At 45.1% G+C, this 18,001-nt stretch overlaps 1 long non-coding RNA gene across 2 annotated transcripts in view; it reads left to right on the top strand.

Annotated features, from left to right (window-relative positions):
- LOC144232572 (uncharacterized) overlaps positions 1-6,901 on the top strand; it is a 7,632-nt gene extending 731 nt beyond the window's left edge. The window contains exons 2-3 of one of the 2 annotated variants that reach the window (XR_013335454.1): positions 4,077-4,173; positions 6,801-6,901. This is a non-coding gene — a long non-coding RNA (uncharacterized LOC144232572). Of the gene's footprint in view, positions 1-4,076; positions 4,174-5,645; positions 5,794-6,800 lie in introns of those variants that run through there. The other variant, XR_013335455.1, reaches the window with a different exon arrangement.
- The last annotated feature ends 11,100 nt before the right edge of the window (positions 6,902-18,001 follow it).

Raw genomic sequence — 18,001 nt, forward strand, 5'->3', positions numbered from 1 at the left:
CTTCAGAGTGGGGTCCAGAATTCAAAGGATGTTACCTTCAACTCTCACGGGGAAGAACAAGGAAGAAAAATCCAAAAAAAGGAAAGTTTAAGGGAGGTGGAGCTGCAGAAAAAGCCTCCATGGCTCCCTTTAGAATATTCAGGGAGAGACGGACTGGGTTTGTGGAAAACCCTGGGTGTAGAAATAGAATTGATTTTGTTGGTTTTTTTTTTAAATAGTGTTAACTTTTCCTCGATTATGAAAACATTTTTAAGCTTATTTATTTGTTTTGAGAGAGAGAGAGCCGGGGAGGGGCAGAGAGAGAAGGAAAGAGAGAGAATCCTAAGCAGGCTCCATGCTGACAGCACAGAGCCTGACAGGGGGCTTGGGGCTTGAACTCCTGAACCATAAGATCATGACCTGAGCTGAACTTGAGAGTTGGACGCTTAACCGACTGAGCCCCAAAGCCTTGATGTTTCAAAGCTAGATCCAAAGTTGTCCATAACCAGGGTGAGAAGAGCCGGAGAGGAAACAGAAGGAGCTAATAGTCATTCCCCAGCTTGGCCAAACTGTAATCAACAGTCAGGACATTTAAACTTCGGAACCTCAGTTTCCCTGTCTGTAAAATGGAAGGTGAACCACATCAGTGTCTCACTTGAGGATATCCATTAGAACCACCCTGGTGAGCTTTTTCTTTTTCCTTTTTAATTTTTTTTTGATGTTTATTTATTTTTGAGAAAGAGAGAGATACCCAGGGCAAACGGGGAGGGACAGAGAGAGGGAGACACAGAATCTGAAACAGGCTCCAGGCTGTGAGCTGTCAGCACAGAGCCTGATGTGGGGCTTGAACTCATGAACCATGAGATCATGACTTGAGCCGAAGCGGGACGTGTAACCAACTGAGCCACCCAGGTGCCCCCTTGGTGAGCTTTTAAAAATATGCGGTCCCTACTCTGGGGGCCTCTGGCCATCGTGTGGTGGCAGGAGAGAGAGACAGGTCTTGGGCATTTTTAAAAGGCTTCCCAGGCAATGACAGGCTGGAATGGCTTATTCTAACTCGGGCCAATTTTTAAATTTTCAGAAATTTAGTGAGCTCATTGTTGAACAGTGATTATTAAAAATAAACATCAACTTACGATTAAATTATATTTCAAACAAAGGTAATAAAGCCTCAAACCTATCGCTTCCTAATTATTTCAGGACATTTTACAGCTGGACTTTGAGCAACATGGGTTGGAACTGTGTGGGTCTACTTATACATGGATTTTTTTCCAGTAAATATTTTGGAAACTTTTTTGGAGATTTGTGATAATTTTTTAAAAACAGGGGCACCTGGGTGGCTCAGTTGTTTAAGTGTCCAACTTTGGCTCAGGTCATGATCTCATGGTTTGTGGGTTCAGGCCCCTCATCGGGCTCTGTGCTGACAGCTCGGAGCCTGGAGCCTGCTTCGTTTGGTGTCTCCCTCTCTCTCTGCCCCTCCTCCCCCCAAAATTAATAAATATTAAAGAGAAAAAGTTTTTAAATTACAAGGGCACCTGGGTGGCTCAGTCGGTTAAGTGTCTGACTCTTGGTCTCAGCTCAGGTCATGGTCTCACATTTTGTGAGATTGAGCCCTGCATTGGGCTCTGCACTGATGGTACGGAGCTTGCTTATGATTCTCTCTCTCCCTCTCTCTCTGCCCCTGCCCCACTCACATGTGCTCTCTCTCTCTCAAAGTGAATAAATAAACATTAAAAAAATTTTTAACTAAAAAATGTTACAGACAAACCACATAGGTTAGAAATACCAAAAACAAAACAAAACAAAAAACACCCCAAAAAAACCCCAAATTAAGAAAAAGTTAGATATTATTATAAGAATACAGTATATAATACATATTAACACACACAGTACATGTTAATCACCTTTTTTACGTTATCAGTGAGGCTTTGGTCATTAGCAGGCTATTGGGGAGTCAAAAGTTACAAGTGGCTTTTTGACTGCACCGGGGTCGGTGCCCAGGAACCCCAGTTGTTTGGAGGCCCAGCGTACTATTGCCTATGCTCAGCCGCGGTTGAATGGAAACGGTATAAAGCAGCAGCGTGTACTTCACATCTCTTTACCAGTCCCCTTCAGGGAGTCAGATCAGCCAGTAGCTTGACATCTTGACATCGGGTGGGAGTATTTACACCAGAGATGGGCAGATGCTACAGCTCCCCCTGGCGGTCCAGTTGTGAAACACTGCCCAGCAAACACTCCAACATACCACTGCCCCAGCCTGAGGTAGGATTAATTCTGAACTGCACTCATACAGTGACCCTAGGCTCATTTTTAAAAATATTTTTTTTTTTGAGAGAGAGAGAGAGAATGAACACAAGCAGGGAAGGGGGAGAGAAACAGAGGGACAGAGGATCTGAAGCGGGCTCTGTGCTGACAGCAGAGAGCCCAACACAGGGCTCGAACTCACGAACCGTGAGATCATGACCTGAGCTGAGGAAGGATGCTTAACCAACTGAGCCTCAGGCTCCCCAATCCCAAACAGTCTCCACGCTATCAGCCCAGAGCCGGACGCGGGTCTCGGGCTCATGAACGGTGAGATCATGACCTGGGTCGAAACCTAGAGTTGAATGCTTAACGACTGAGCCACCCAGGCACCCCTTCATTTTTGAAGACTTTGATCTGAAAGTTGATGTGGATTAAAGCCTCACTAGCTGAGATGCTAGCGCCTCCTGGGGGGACTGGCTTTGTGGCTGCAGTGTCTCTTTCTCTATGCATTTCTTTTAAAGGATACTTGTTTGCTCTGTTCTCCCAGGCCTGAAGAAGCAGGTGTGTTTGTACAGGTCTTTAAGGTGCCTTTAAAGTAAATAAGCTTGATAAAATCTTTCCTTTTCTCTTTTCTCCATTCTTCTGTTACTTGTATTGATCCAGGTCTTTCCACAGGCACAGAGTATGCTGGCTGTGTTTGTACATTTTTGCAAATAGATAATCGTGGAAGCCTGTTCTATAGAAACAGGCTCTGTTACGATGAACCGTGGCCAAGGGGGTGGCCAGCTACTTCCTGTCCTTTGAGATTTTGGTGTTTGGAAGATTTTCCCTTAAAACTCGTTTCCACAACTTGGCCAGGCGCCTTTGTTGCCTTATTTGGCATGCATACCAGCTATTGTGGGGGAAATTAATACCGGAAGAGAAATCAATTCCCTCCTTGGCCTTTAATGGAAAGTTCAAGCTTGCCTTGGGTTGGGTGCTCTCTCTTTGAAGCCTCAGGTATATATTTTTTGGCATATAGGGAATGAGGCTGACATGGATGGATGGTGTGTGGAGTGCTGTGAGCTTAGTTGTTGCTAAGAGTGAGCCCTGCACGCCTCTGTCTGGGGTGCCTGATCACACAGCACACACATTCTGACCCAACTGAGAAATGTATCCCGAAGATCACCTTTACAAGGGATAAAGTCTAGGCGAGAAGATATGACTTATATCTATGGGCAAATACGTTCCCTAAGTCTGGAGACCAAGTTTAGGCAGGAGCGTGTGGTAGATCTGGGCATGGCTTCCCCACGGAGGGCCCTGGAGGTCCAGCTCACTCCTAAGAGTAAACCAAGAAGCGAGTCCTCTCACTAATCATGTCTGACTACTTCTTTCCAACATTCCAGTCAGGAAGGAGGAGTGGGTGATGGGCAGAGGGAGCCAGTGCTGTGTTAATATTAATACACCCCCTCATCCTGAAGGGCCTGGCCTGGCCAACAGGTATCACCAGCACATGCCCTTGCCTGTAAAGGCTCTGGAAAACTCCTTTATTTGAAAGCTGAGCCCTGCCTGTATTAGACCAGGTTTATAGAATGGAAAAAAGACACCCAAGATCCTTCCAGAGTGCTTTGGGGAGGAAAATGGGAGACTGTAGTTAAAGTTGGCTATACCTACAGGCCAAAAGTTCTGGCATCCTTTATCCATAAATTACCGTACTGGGTTGACTAGTATCTCCGCAAAATTCATGTCCACTTGTAACTTCAGATTCCAGCCTGATTTAGAAATAAGGTCTCTGCAGATTGTAATCAATTAAGATAAGATCATCTGGGGGATTAGAGTGGGTCCTAAATCCAGTATGACTCGTGTGCTTATAGGAGAAGGAAAATCTGGACACAGAATGCCACGCCGAGTATGAAGCCAGAGACCAGAATGCTGTCATCTCCAAGCAACGCCAAGGGTTGCCTGTACACGGTAAGAGCTAGAAGAGACAAGCAAGGATTCTCACCTCGAGCCTTCCAAATGGCAAGGTCCAGCCCATGGCCGCCTCGTTGGCCCTTCTAGGCAAGGAGAGGTAGAGTTTCTTTGGTGGGGAGAAGATGAAGGAATGGCAAAACTCAGGTGTTGCTGGACTTATACAGGGTGGTGGCATGGGATGGGTGCCCTGTGGCCTAGTGTGTAGCGGGGCCCCAGGTCTCTGAGAAGCTTGCTACCACATCCCTGACTGGAGCGATTTGTCTGCAGAAACAGCTACAGGGTACCTGGGCTGCTGTGCAGAGTCACCAGGCAGACCCCACAGTCCATTTGGGACCCATGAGGTGGCTTTCCCTGAGTTTCACATGTGTTAAGAAGGGCTCCCTCCAGCCCAGCACTCCCCCCACTTTCTTCACAGGCTTGGCAGGAAGGGAAACCTGGCTGAGACTCTCTCAGCTCCCACACAGCACAGGAAGGAACAGTGGGGGGTGGTCCTATGTGGACCAGGCAGCTTTGGGGATCAGTGGACAGTAGTCACGGGATGCCCTTGTATCCTTCTAGATGCTGCTGAGGACCTGTCCACTCATTCAAGTCCTTGGCCAGGTACTTTGTTATCACTCTTGACATTAAGGAGGGCTGGGGGCAGGAAACCTGAGCTGCAGGTCTTGCTGAGTCATTATCAAGTTTAATTTTCAAGGCAATGGAATATTCTGTAAAGAGAAGCCTCCATTCCTGGAGATTTAAGACCCTTTCCCTACAGCTGGTCTGTCGTAGGTAGAACCTGGGTCAATGAAGCAGTGCCCTTTGGATCCACATGCGGCACACAGGTGGGCTGATGAGCTGCCCGTGGAAGCCAGTCCTTGTGTGGAGACAGGGCAGAGATCAGCAGACTGGATGTGACCTGGCCCCACGCTGGCCTGACTCTCTTCACCACTTTCTCCTCTCTCCTCCAGGGAGTCAGTGCCTACCTGGTATCTGTTTTCCCTCCTCCCTCCTGACCGCTGAGATACAAGCCATTTATCAGGTTCCCTTCCACAAAGTGTCTGACTCTCATTGCTAAAAAATGGCCATTCCCAAGCAGAACAGATTTTCCTGGCGAGTTCTTGCCTCTTTTGGTTAAAGCGGGGGATGTTGCATTTTTCTACCTAATCCTGTTGTGAAATAGTCGCCTTCATTCGATCTATTCGTTCAGATAACACCTCTCAGGCTTCCCATTTCTCACTCCTTATCTTTTATGTCTCCTTGCCAAGTTTTATAACTTACATATGCATCTGTCTCTTTCTTTAAATTTATTGCATGGCCTCCTCTTTCCGCTCACACCTTTGCATCCACCCCGCCTGCCTGTTGCGAGTCCTTGGCGGAGCCCAGATGCAAGGATGCGTGTTCTGCCTCACCTGCCCCTCCTTGGCCCCGTACAACCCATTGTTCTGACCAGAACCTGCCACCTTCTCAAACGTCTTCACTCTTCTCAGAGATGATGTGCATTTTCGTATTTACCACTTCTGGAACGGATTGAAAACAAAGCAGCTTCTAACCTTCATGAGAAAAACAACAACTTGCTTTTCCTGCATCTCTAGTCAAGGGCGTTTACTCAAAACAACAAATACACGAAAGAAGAACGATCTTGGCATAGCGTCTTTTTTTTTAAGGACTTGTTTTTTATTAGATTGGTCCCAGTAGCCCCACCATCCGTGGGGGAGGTGGACACAGCAGACACACAGGACATGTGAACATCGCGTAGCCCAGGAGTCAGGCACGTGGTCATACCACCCCATGGGCACTGTTCCTAAATGAGTCAGCCAAGCCCGGATCTCTCCCCTTGCTTCTTGCTGCATGTTTTGAATTAACTTAAAAAAATCGTGAGGTCAGAGCATCTTACCTTGGTCTGTGAGCCTTCCTGTTCCTTGACAGCCTGCCTGTGTCAAGTACAGGATCATTCGTCCAGCTGAGACCACAGACATCGCACTGATGTTCCCCAGGTGTGTCCTGTGTATGCTGGCAGGAGGCACATTAGTCGGGGCCCTCCAGGGAAACAGAGCCAACGGGATGTGTATATATATTGTGACAGTTAATTTCAGGTGTCAGCTTGACTGGGCCAAGGGATGCTCAGATAGCCGGTAACACATTATTCTGGGTATTTCTGGGAAGAGATCAGCATTTGAATTTGTAAACAGAGTAAAGACTGAGTAAAGATGGTCCTCATCAGTGCGGGTGGGCCCCATCCAATCTGTTGAGGGGCCACATAAAATAAAAAATCAGAGGAAGGGCAAATTTGCTTTCTGCTGTGGCTGGGATGTCCATCTTCTCCTGCCCTTGGACATTGGCCCTCCTGGTTCTCAGGCCTTTGGACACATCATCATATTTAAAAAATTTTTTTTTATGTTTTTTATTTATTTCTGAGAGAGAGAGAGAGACAGCATGAGCAGGGGAGGGTCAGAGAGAGAGGGAGTCACAGAATCTGAAACAGGCTCTAGGCTCTGAGCTGTCAGTACAGAGCCCCCGACACGGGGCTCGAAGCCACAAACCGTGAGATCATGACCTGAGCCGAAGTCGGACGCTTAACTGACTGAGCCACCCAGGCGCCCCCACATCATCATATTTGTGCCATTAATTCTCCTGCTTCTCAGGTTTTCCAGCTGGGACTGGAACTACACCACTAGCTTTCCTGGACCTCCAGCTTGCCAGTGACAGATCTTGAGATTTCCCAGTCTCTGTAATATCAGGAGCCAATTCCTATAATAAATCTCCTTCTATATATCCTGCTGGTTCTGTTTCTCTGGAGAATCCTGACTCGTGCATAGAAGGTGGATGGATGGATGGATGGATAGATAGATAGATAGATAATTTGAAGAAATTGCCTTAAACGATTATGGAGGCTGGCAAATCTAAAATCTCCGGCAGTCTGGAGACTCAGGAAGAGCTGATGTTGCCGATAAAGTCTGAAAGCCATCGTGCTAGGGAGAGGACAGTGTTTCTATTCTATCCGTGCCTTCAACTGATTGGGTGAAGCCCACCTACATTATGGAGGGTAATCTGCTTTACTTTCAACGTCCAACGATTTAAATGTAAATCTCACCCAAAAATATCCTCACAGAAATATCCAGGAAAATGTTGGACTAAATATCTGGGCACTGTGGCCCAGCCAAGTGGACCATTGTAGGAGGAAAGCTTTGCAAATGTGCTATACCACCCAACAAAAAAGTTCTGTGTTGGCATGAGTTTAGGAAAGGCTAGATTAAGCAGAATTATGCAGGGCCTGTTTTACTGAAGGACTTCTCAGAACCTTTAATAGGCAGGATAGAGTATGCAATGTTTCATAAACCCTGCCCATGGGATCCCTTCCTGCGGGGCATTTTTGGGGTGGGTGTACCTCTGAACAGACTCTGGAAAATGTAGGGTTAGGGAACGCATAGGGAACCAGGCTGGAAAGTCAGGAGGCCACAGAAGGAACAAAACCTGGGGACTCTTTGATCTTGAAATTTTGGCCTTCGGGATTGTGAGAAAATAGATTCCTGTCGTTTACACCAGCCAGTCTGTGGTACTTTGTTATGAAGCCCTAGCCGACTACTACCCACCCATGGCCGTCACAGAGATATGTATGTCTGTGTTTGGGTTTTGCCTTATGCTTAGTTTCATCGTATGTCTCCCATACTTGTATCTTTCTTCTTTCACACCTACTTTTTGACTTATGCAGCTTGCTTGTATTTTAGCTTCCTTTTAAACTTTCTGAATTCAGGCACAATAAAAATAAATTTAAAACTTCTTACAATGATCCCTACTGGGTGCCTCTAGTGTTTAAGACTCTGTCCTGGGGGCGGGGGTTGGCTGAGAGGCTCAGTGGGTTAAGCATCTGATTCTTGGTTTCGGCTCAGGTCATGATCTCACGGTTCATAGGTTCAAGCTCTGCATCGGGCTCCATGCTGACAGCATGGAGTCTGCTTGGGATTCTCTCTGCTCCTCCCCACTTCATGCTTGCTCTCTCTCTCTCTCTCTCTCTCTCTCTCTCTCTCTCTCACTCACACACACACACACACACACACACACTAAACTTTAAAAAAAAAACTAAAAAAGGGGCGCCTGGGTGGCTTAGTCGGTTAAGCGCCTGACTTCCGCTTGGGTCATGATCTCGCGGTTCGTGGGTTCGAGCCCCACGTCGGGCTCTGTGCTGACTGCCAGCTCGGAGCCTGGAGCCTGTTTCAGAGTCTGTGACTCCCTCTTTCTCTGACCCTCCCCTGCTCACGCTGTCTCTCTCTCTCTCCTAGAAATAAATAAAACATTAAAAAAAAAAAAAAAAAAAGAAGACTGTCCTGGGTACCGGCAGAGCCAGAATGGTGAACTGGTTATTGTTTCTAGCTGTACGTTCCTATACCAGTTAGCTTTTGCTATGTAGCAAACGATCCCCAACTATAATGGCCTAAGATAAATATTGATTATGCTTCCTGATTCTGCATGTTGAGCAAGCTGTACTTTTCGTCTGAGCTGGCTGGTCTGGGATCTCATCTCTCCCGTGTCTGGGACCTCCAGTGAAGGGTTGTGGTGGCTGGGGCTTCTCTCCACATGGTCTGGCAGCCCCCACAGGGCCAGCCTGCACTTGTTACGTGGTGACCAATGGGTTTTCAGCAGCAGTACAAGGCAAGCTCTGGCACTGCCCTTACGACCTCTAGTTCTCTGCTGTTGTCACATTTTCTGTCTCATTGGCCAAAGCAAGTCACATGGCCAAGGCCCAGCTGAAAGCCTGGAGAAGAAAGTTCTGCCGTCTGATGGGAAAATCTGCCATGTCACGTTGCAAGAGGGTTGTTGGTAGAAGGAGAGAGATGTTTGGTTTCAGGCCCCAGTTCCTGGCACAGAGCTCCTCAAACCTTTGAAATTTTCTGAGTGGTTGAAGTGCCTTAGGTCGTTCATTAAGAGCTCCTTTTGAGTTTATACTGATGAGGTTTATACTGATGAGTCCCCTCGATGGCCTTAGGGTGGGGCCGATCACCAAAACACTGTGTAATTACAGGGCTGGAACTTTCCGCCCCACCCACTGACCTCTAGGAAGGAGAAGAGGCTGGGTGCCGATTGGTCCCCATAAAAACTCTTGAATGAGATCTGATTAGCTTCTGGGTTGGTGAATTCATCCACAAGCCAGGAGGGTGGTGCACCCCAGTTCCGTGGGGACCAAAGCTCCTGTTCTCGGGACGCTTTCAGACCTCTCCCCGTGTATCTCTTCATCTGGTGCTTCATCTGTATCCTTTATAATAGCTTCATAATAAACTGGTAAATGTATAAACTGGTAAATGTAAGTAAATGTTTTCCATGTTTGGTGAGCTGCTCTTGTAAATCAATCAAACTCAGGGAGGAAGTCGTGGGAAGCTCTGATAGCCAGTCAGTCAGAAGCCTCATGGATGTGTGATTGGCGTCTGCAGGGTGGAAACAGTCGTGTGGGATTGAGTCTTCACCTGTGGTATCTGACGTTATTTCTGGGTAGATAGTGTCAGAATGTATGTAAGTCATAGGACACTGGCCTACGGTCCCTTGAGAGTCAGAGAACTGCTTAGTGTTATCGGAAAACACACATCAGAGGCATAAGTGCAAGAAGCAGGCGGGATATAACCATTTATAATCACTGAGTGCAAGGCACTGTTCTAGCCACTTTACACCTATTGTTTTACTTAAACCTGCAAGTATTTCCAAATGCATTTAAAAAAAATTTTTTTTTACCATTTTATTTATTTTTGAGAGAGACAGAGCATGAATGAGAGAGGCACAGAGAGAGAGGGAGACACAGAATCTGAAGGAGGCTCCAGGCTTGAGCTGTCAGCACAAGGCCCGATGCAGGGCTCAAACTCGTGAAGTATGAGATGATGATCTGAGCCGAAGTCAGATGCTTAACCAACTGAGCCACCCAGGTGCCCCTCCAACTTCACTTTGAAGATCAAAACAGAAACTTGGAGAGTATAAGGCATGCATGCAAGGGCACACAGTTCATGAGTAGCAGAACCGGGACTCAAACCCAAACTCACCTCCCAAACAGATTTGCTTCCCGGCCCACCAGCTGAATCACCCTGGTGCCCAGGACAAGTCTTACACACTAGAGGTACCAGTACTCATTACACTGTTATTTGAACTTGAATTGGAGGACAGGCACTGCAAGGGAGGAATGAACAACGAACAAGGATGAGCACGCCAAGTTTTAGGTCAAGCTCTAGAATAACACGGAGCCTTCCAGGGGGCAAATGCTCAACCTAGACTCCAGACTTCAGCTGAACAACCAAGACCATGATGCCTGCCTGGTTTTGGTCATTAGGATGAGGCTCATGTGAGAAAATGTGAGAGGATGTGCTTGGGAAGGTTTCTTCTGCCTCCACCTTTCCCAGACAACAACACAGTTTTAATCCTAATCTTCAAGTTTTATTTTTATTTGGTAATGACCTTGTTGTCTTTCCTCAGACTTCACTGACTCCTTAAGAAGTCACTTCCTGTGTGTATTTCTCCTCACTTCCTAGGTGGGCTTCACCCACTGGCCGCCTCTTCCCTGTGTGCTTCCCCCCTCTCAGGGCCTCGCTGCCTGCCTTCCTCACACTCTTGCTTTTCCTTCGGGTATCTTCCTGTTTCCTAAGGCCACTCTCAGTCTGGGCTTTCTTCTCAATCTGAACACCAAGAGGCACTAGCAGTGACCAGCAACAATGAGGCCTAAGAAAACAGGTCATTTGAGCCGAGAGACACGTCAGTGAAACCATCTTAGTATTTGATTGGCCTTTTGTTAAGAGAATAGTGACTCTTTAAGCTGGGCCTGAGAGAGACACTGGCCCCTTTTTAGAGTGGACGGGGTTGGGACAGCAGGGTTGATAGCTGAAACAAGGTGTGCTGCGCGCCTGGACAGGCGGGGGCGTCTGAGAGACATCTTGTGCATCTTGAGTGGGTCAGACACCAGCTGAGAGTCCAACGGCCTCAGGGAGGATGAGCAAGTAAGGTCCAACGTGAGGCGGGGGGCGGCGGGGGGATGTGATTGGTGGAGAAGTCAAGGAAAGCACACACGACCCAGCCAGGCAAAAGTCAGGAGCCAGGGGGGCACCTGAACAAAAGGCTCAGTAAGATGTTCAAGAGGAACCCGGAAGAGGATTTAGACATAGCGCTGGACACGGCGGGCGACACATCAGCCCGGTAAGTTGAACTTCTGGTTTGTAAATTACATCTCTGCTCAGTTTTATCTTGAAGTTGGGGTCTCTGCCGACCGTGCAAGGTTAAAGCAATTAGAGCAAGCAAGTTAGCTGGGAGGAGGACGGGCAAGGAAGTCAACCAAGGAAGCAAAGATGGACGGAGGGAAAGGATGAGAGACTTCTCTGCTTCTTAAGGAGTAGGGTGGGTGGTCAGTGATTAATGCACCAGCTTTTTAATTAAGTGACTCTGATTGTCTGGAATCTAGACAGATCTATTTATCTAGATTCTAGAAGATGTCACAGAACATACTCCTATTCTCACCTTACTTTGGTAAAAAGAGATGGTTTGATTGCCTTTTAGTCATTAAGTACGTGGGGATGTGACAGCAATTTTAGGATCCACAGACTTTGTCTTCATGTAGATGAATAGCAAGATTAGTTAGTTTCCAAAGGAAAGATAAACCGCACTGCATTTGTGGACTGTGTGGGGGTGGTCTCCGGGAGAGCCCCTGCAGAAACATCATTGCCTTCTCCACTAAGGAATTCCGGAGAAGCTTATTGTCAGGGTCTATGAGCTCATCCCGCCGGAAGGGCAGGTGACGTTTTGTATGCTCCAAAAACAAGATGATTCCTCCCTCTAGGAAGTAAGTGAAACCAAGTATAAACCACGAGGAACTTCAGCAATAGCTGCAATATTATGAGGTTCATGACCATAAACACCTATGACATCATGAGAATTTTGTTTGGGAGTGTCTGTCTATGCTGATAAACGCCGTCTGTGCCTCTTGTGGACAACGTACCCGCTCCTGAGACTGTCTCCATTATCAAATACCACACAGGCAAAACCACCTGTTTGTGGTTTTATTTGTTGCCTTTGCTAAAGCATTAGTGAAGTTCCAAGAGATGGTGGCCAAAAACATGAATTCTGGGGACAAACCACCTGACATCAGACTCCAGCTCTGCCACTTACTAGATGTAAATGACATAACCTTTCTGAGCCTCAGTTTTCTCATCTGTAAAATGGGGATAATGACAGTCCTATCTCATAGGGCAGTTGTGGAGATAAATATTAGTGTAAGTACCTGGCATATAGCATGGACTCCATTCATGCAATCAGTTATTCTTGGCTGATTATTACAGTTTGACCTCACTAAGCATCAGGATCAATTTGAGTTGATAAGTCCAAGGGGAAGCCAAGAATGGACCCTGAACATTGCCTAATGGCAAATGGGACAAACAAACAGCTTGGCCAACATTGGTAATCTGAGTTCATTTGTAAAAGTAGAAACTTCAGTTTTATAAAAAAGAATATGGTATAGAAAATTCTATAAAAAAGAATATGGTGATGTGTTCTAATATTTTCATTCCTATGGGGAGACAGGGCTGTCTGCTTTTCAGTTGGACTTTTCTTGCTAAATATGATTTTATTTCTGAAAATGGTCTCTAGCAGTAACTAAAGATGTGGGAGTGGGAGAGGGGTAATGGGGAAGAGAGCATAGCATTGGGAACTGGGTCTGTGGCTTTACACAGTTTCATCCCTGAGTCCCCTAGAAAGGTAGCTGGTTGGTAAAACAATCCAATCAAAGCCTTGTCATTTGGGTTATGTGGAAAAGATAGTTTCTTTATGTTAGAAACTATTTCACTACAAACACTATAAAGTATTCTATTGTGTTTTCATTACTCTAAATACTTTCACATGAAAAGAATTCTAAAAATTTCCACTAGGGCTACAATTTAAGAAGTCACACAATATGATCAGTGCGGTCACAATACATCTGTTCTTTGCAAAAGCATGTAGGGAAAGGTAGAGACATGAGAACACTTCACTGATCAAATATTTCGTCTCCTAAGAATTTTTCATTTCTTAGTTTTAGAGATGTTATTTAGGCATAATTAACAAAAATGAAATGTACAAATATTAGGTGTTTGGTTCATATATATTTTGGTAGTTACCACTCAAAACAAGATACAGAACCATTTTTTAATCACACCAGAAATTCCCCTGGAGCTGTCCCCAGTTGGTCTCCTTTCCCCTTACCACCTTCTGACTTAAATATAAGTTTATATATGGAGATTAATTTTGTCTTTATTTGAACTTCCTATGAGTGGAATCAGACTATATGTATTCTTTTGAGTTTGGCTTCTTTTGCTTGACATATTGTACTTGAAAATCATCCATTTGGTTGGGTATATCAACAGTCTATTCTCTTTTAATCTTCTTTTTTTTTTAAGTGACGATTAGTATTCCATTCTATAAATATGGCATATCCAGTTCTAACAATATTTATTACGAAGACTTTTCTTTCTCCATGACTTTGGCATCTTTCAGAAAAATCAGTGGTCTGTCTGTATATCGGTCCATTGATTGACTGCCTGTTTTATTCAGTTGATGTATATGCATATCTTTATGCTAATACCCACTGTCTTAACTTTTGTAGCTTTACGATATACCTCAAAAATCACATAGTGTAAGTCCTCCAAATTGGTATTTCTTTTTCAAAATCATTTTGGATATTCTAGATCCTTTTGGAATCATCTCACGTATTTCTTCAAGAAAGATCTGCTGGGATTTTTATAGAGATTGTGTTGAACCAATACATAAGTTTAGGGAAAAGGGGATATCTTCACAATTTTGGGTCTTCCAATCAATAAATATGACATAACCATTTACTTAGGCCTCTTTCCTTTTTTTCAGAAATGTTTTGCAGTCTAAAAAAATTTTTTTAGTGTTTGTTTATTTTTGAGAGAGAAAGAGAGCATGAACAGGAGAGGGGCAGAGAGAGAGGGAAACACAGATTCCGAAGCAGGCTCCCGGCTCTGAGCTGTCATCACGGAGACCAACACGGGGCTTGAACTCACAAGCTGTGAGATTATGACCTGAGGTGAAGTTGGACGCTCAAATGACTGAGCCACCCAGGCGCCCCTAGAAATGTTTTGTAGTCTTTATGTAAAGGTCTTTCTCATCTTTAAGTAGATTTATTCCTTAAGTATTTGAAGTGTTGGATGCCATGATAAATGGTACTGGTTTTTTTTTTGGTTTCAAGTGTATGTTGTAGGAATATAGTAATAAAACTGATTTTTTATATTGACTTTGTGTCTTATGACCTTGATAAATTCATGTAATTCCAGTGATTTTTTAAATTTATCCATAGGGTTTTCTTTATGTAAAAAAGTAATAACTAGATAGAAAATAAATTAAGAAACTTAACTGTTAAGAAACTTTAACCGTCTGGTAATGCACCTTTGCTTCTAAAGGTTTTATTGCCAAGGTAGTGGTGCTATTAGTTTTTTTTTTTTCATAGCTTTTTTTTTCTTTTTTTCTCTTTCATAGTTTATTGTAAGTTGGTTTCCATATAACACCAGTGCTCATCCCCACACGTGCCCTCCTCCATGCCCATCGCCCCCTTCTCTGCTCCCACCCCCATTAGTCCTCAGTGTATTTTCAGTATTCAAGAGTCTCTCACGGTTTGCGTCGCTCCCTCTCCCTGACTATTTTTTCCCCTTCTCCTCCCCCATGGTCCTCTGTTAAGTTTCTCCTGATCCACTTATANAATGGAGATGATTTGCATAGAGAAAGTTCATAAAACAAATCCTTCGTATCAATTCCAAGATTTCAAAACCATGTGGTTAAGCTTCTAAAGAACCCCCAGACTCAAATGAGTCCCAAGACTTTGTAACTATTTATCATTTATACTTGGTTCAGAGAATTTTCGAATTGCAGTCACTACAGTGTTGATTATCTAGTACTATGACTTTCCCCTAATTCCTACAGTATGCTTTTCCTACATATGCAAGGTAGACAGTGTTTTGACACACCCTTCAAGTGTCGTTTGGTGTATCCCCGGCTCAGTGTCGTGTGGAGCAGGAGCGGCATGACTGGAAATGCCGAGAGCCATCGCTCAGGGTGCCGCGGCTATATACCAGGGACTGAGCTAAGCAACTGACATTCCTTGCCTCGTTCATCCCTCTCAACGACCTTATGAAGTTAGAATAATTGTTAGACCCATTTTACACTCCAGGCAACTGAGGCTTATAGTCAGTTGTTTGCTAGGTCACACAGTTAATGAGTGGCAAAGTCAAGATCTGAATTAAAGGTCCTGACGTTGGAGCCCTCCGCACTGACCACCACTTTCCAAAACATCTGTTTAAAAAGTAAATGCCAGGGGGACTTGGGCAGCTCCTTCAGTTAAGCTTCAGACTCTTGATTTTGGCTCAGGTCGTGATCTCTCATTTTGTGAGTTTGAGCCCCGCATCAGGCTCTGGGCTGAGCATGCAGAGCCTGCCTGGGATCTTCTCTCTCCCTCTTTCTCTGCCTCTGTCTCTCTCTCAAAAATAAATAAGTAAACTTAAAATAAGAAAAAAAAAAAAAAGGCAAACACCATTCCTATAGAAAAAGGAATTTAGCCAGGCTTGAAAATTCTTAGGCTGATAAGGAGTGATACCAGCTTCCATTTATTAGTATGTAATGGTTGAGGTGTGGTAATAAATTTCTCATGTCAGCTGACTGAGTGAGGTACTAGGAAGACGCAGATCTCCCCTGCAGTCCGCAGTTACCATGGGGACCTGCCAAAGGGGTACAGAGCTCTGCCGCTGGAGAAACAGCATCAAAGCCAACCTCTGCAGACGGCAGGTCACCCACGGCATATATCCGATGGGGCTATGGCAAGTGAATCAGAACGCCAAGGGGTGCACGCTCGGGGTGCTCCCTGCTGTTTCAGGGGCACGTCCAGTTCACGTGTACACAGCCCACACAAGCCCCCTGCGCAGATGCAGATGACGCCAGGGCTGGAATTACATGGCGACCCCCAAACCAAACCAAGCCAACCCAACCAAGGGCCATAAAAGCCTGGGATAACAAGCCCAGAAAGCATCGGCACCAGAATTGCAAAAGGTTTCCCTGTACACTGCGGATTACAGAACCATAAAGAGACGCTTGTAAAACAAAGCCTGTTGTGCTTCAGCGCAGGCCTAACTTGGCAGTCCTGTCCTGTATCTGGTTTCATGGAAGGAGGAGGGAGCCCTTAAGAAACGGACCTGAGACAAGTTAGCCAGACTCCATCTTCAGTAGATCCTTCCCGGTTAACTCCATAGCGATGTTTTCATGATAATTTAATTCTTCTTTGTGTTGACCTTTACCCTTCATACCTTAGACACGTAGGGGTGGGGAGAGCACTTTATAACTCCTGGTGGCAGTCCAAGAAAACGTCACTCACTGGTACCAGCAGTATCCTGGAATTTCCAGTCTGGAGAATGGAATTTGGCAGGGTCCTTCTCCATCAATCAGGGAAGGTAACAGTCTGTTCTCCGGCTCCGAAAGGCATTCCATTCCAAGAATCTCCATCTCTTCTCATTGGCAGTTGGGTGGAAGTTCACTCCTTTGCAGGCATCTCCTTCTTCCACCACCGGAAACCCCCCAAGCCTGAGGCTTGCTCTGAACCTTAGTTCCACAGCCTTAGCTGTGGAGTAAGAGTGGATACTGCTTGGGGCACCTGGGTGGCTCATTTGGTTAAGTGTCCAACTCTTGATTTTGGCTCAGGTCATGATCTCACAGGTTAGTGAGTTCAAGTCCTCCATTGGGCTCTGTGCTCACAGGGCAGAGCCTCCTTGGGATTCTCTCTCCCTCTCTCTCTGTCTCTCAAAATAAATAAATAAACTTAAAAAAAAAAAAAAGATTGGATAGTGCTGGCTTCTAGACATTGAAGGACACATTTTTCTCGGGACCTTGTTTGCCACTGGACACCACTGACCACGTCCTGCACAAAGAATGTGACATAGAAACAGCATGACATTAAATAAGCTCTGTGTTATAAGGCATAATGGAGGAGGTTTAAAAGTAATTGTACTCCCTTTCATAACTTAGCCACACTTGAGAGTTACTTTTATTAATATACTTCAATAAGGGTGTTGCAGGGAATATGCTGTGCATTGCTATTTCTCTAAATGGCTTATTTTTTCCAACTTGAATTATTTCTAAACTGAGCCAGGAGTCTTATTTTCACAAAACCCCTGAGAATATGTGGCTTTCTACATAGCGCCATTAAAATACTTGGTAAAAAGTAGGTGTGTTCTCTAGAAGCTGTTCTTTAAAATGTTTTGTCTTCCAGCATCTCCCTCTTTCACTTGATATTGTGAAACTTGCCCAATATATAGAAAACAAGAACAAATAGTATAGTGAACACCCGTACACTCACCATCCAGATTTAACGATGATTAATATTTTGTCCTATTTGCAGCAATCTGGGTTTTTGTTGGAGTTTAAAATAAGTTACAGGCATTACTACAGGGATGTATTTAATAAGCATCTCTAAAATATATGAATGTATTCCTCCATAGCCTGCACCGCGTTCATTGTGTTGGCTGGCAATGCACTTTCTGGTTATTTTCTGCTCGCTGGCATTTACATCTCAAGGATTGGTTAGTTCCAGGTTAAACATTTGTTGCCAAGAGCCCTTCACCACTGACACTGTGTACTTCATATTGCATCAGGTCGGTGCCGGGTTACCCACTCTCAGTGGCTTGAAGATTGATGGCTGGGCTACGAGGGTGCCCATGGGTGTCTCCATCCACCACAGAGTCAGCTTTTTTGCCCTTTTGACGAGCAAGTCGCTCATGAGTCAGCAGCTTCCCCAGCACCTTCCGGTGCCCCCTGATGATCCTTGACAATTCACCTATTTCATTAAAGGTGA

Source organism: Crocuta crocuta, unplaced genomic scaffold (genome assembly GCF_008692635.1).
Source record: "Crocuta crocuta isolate KB4526 unplaced genomic scaffold, BGI_CrCroc_1.0 scaffold84, whole genome shotgun sequence".
Taxonomy (NCBI): domain Eukaryota; kingdom Metazoa; phylum Chordata; class Mammalia; order Carnivora; family Hyaenidae; genus Crocuta; species Crocuta crocuta.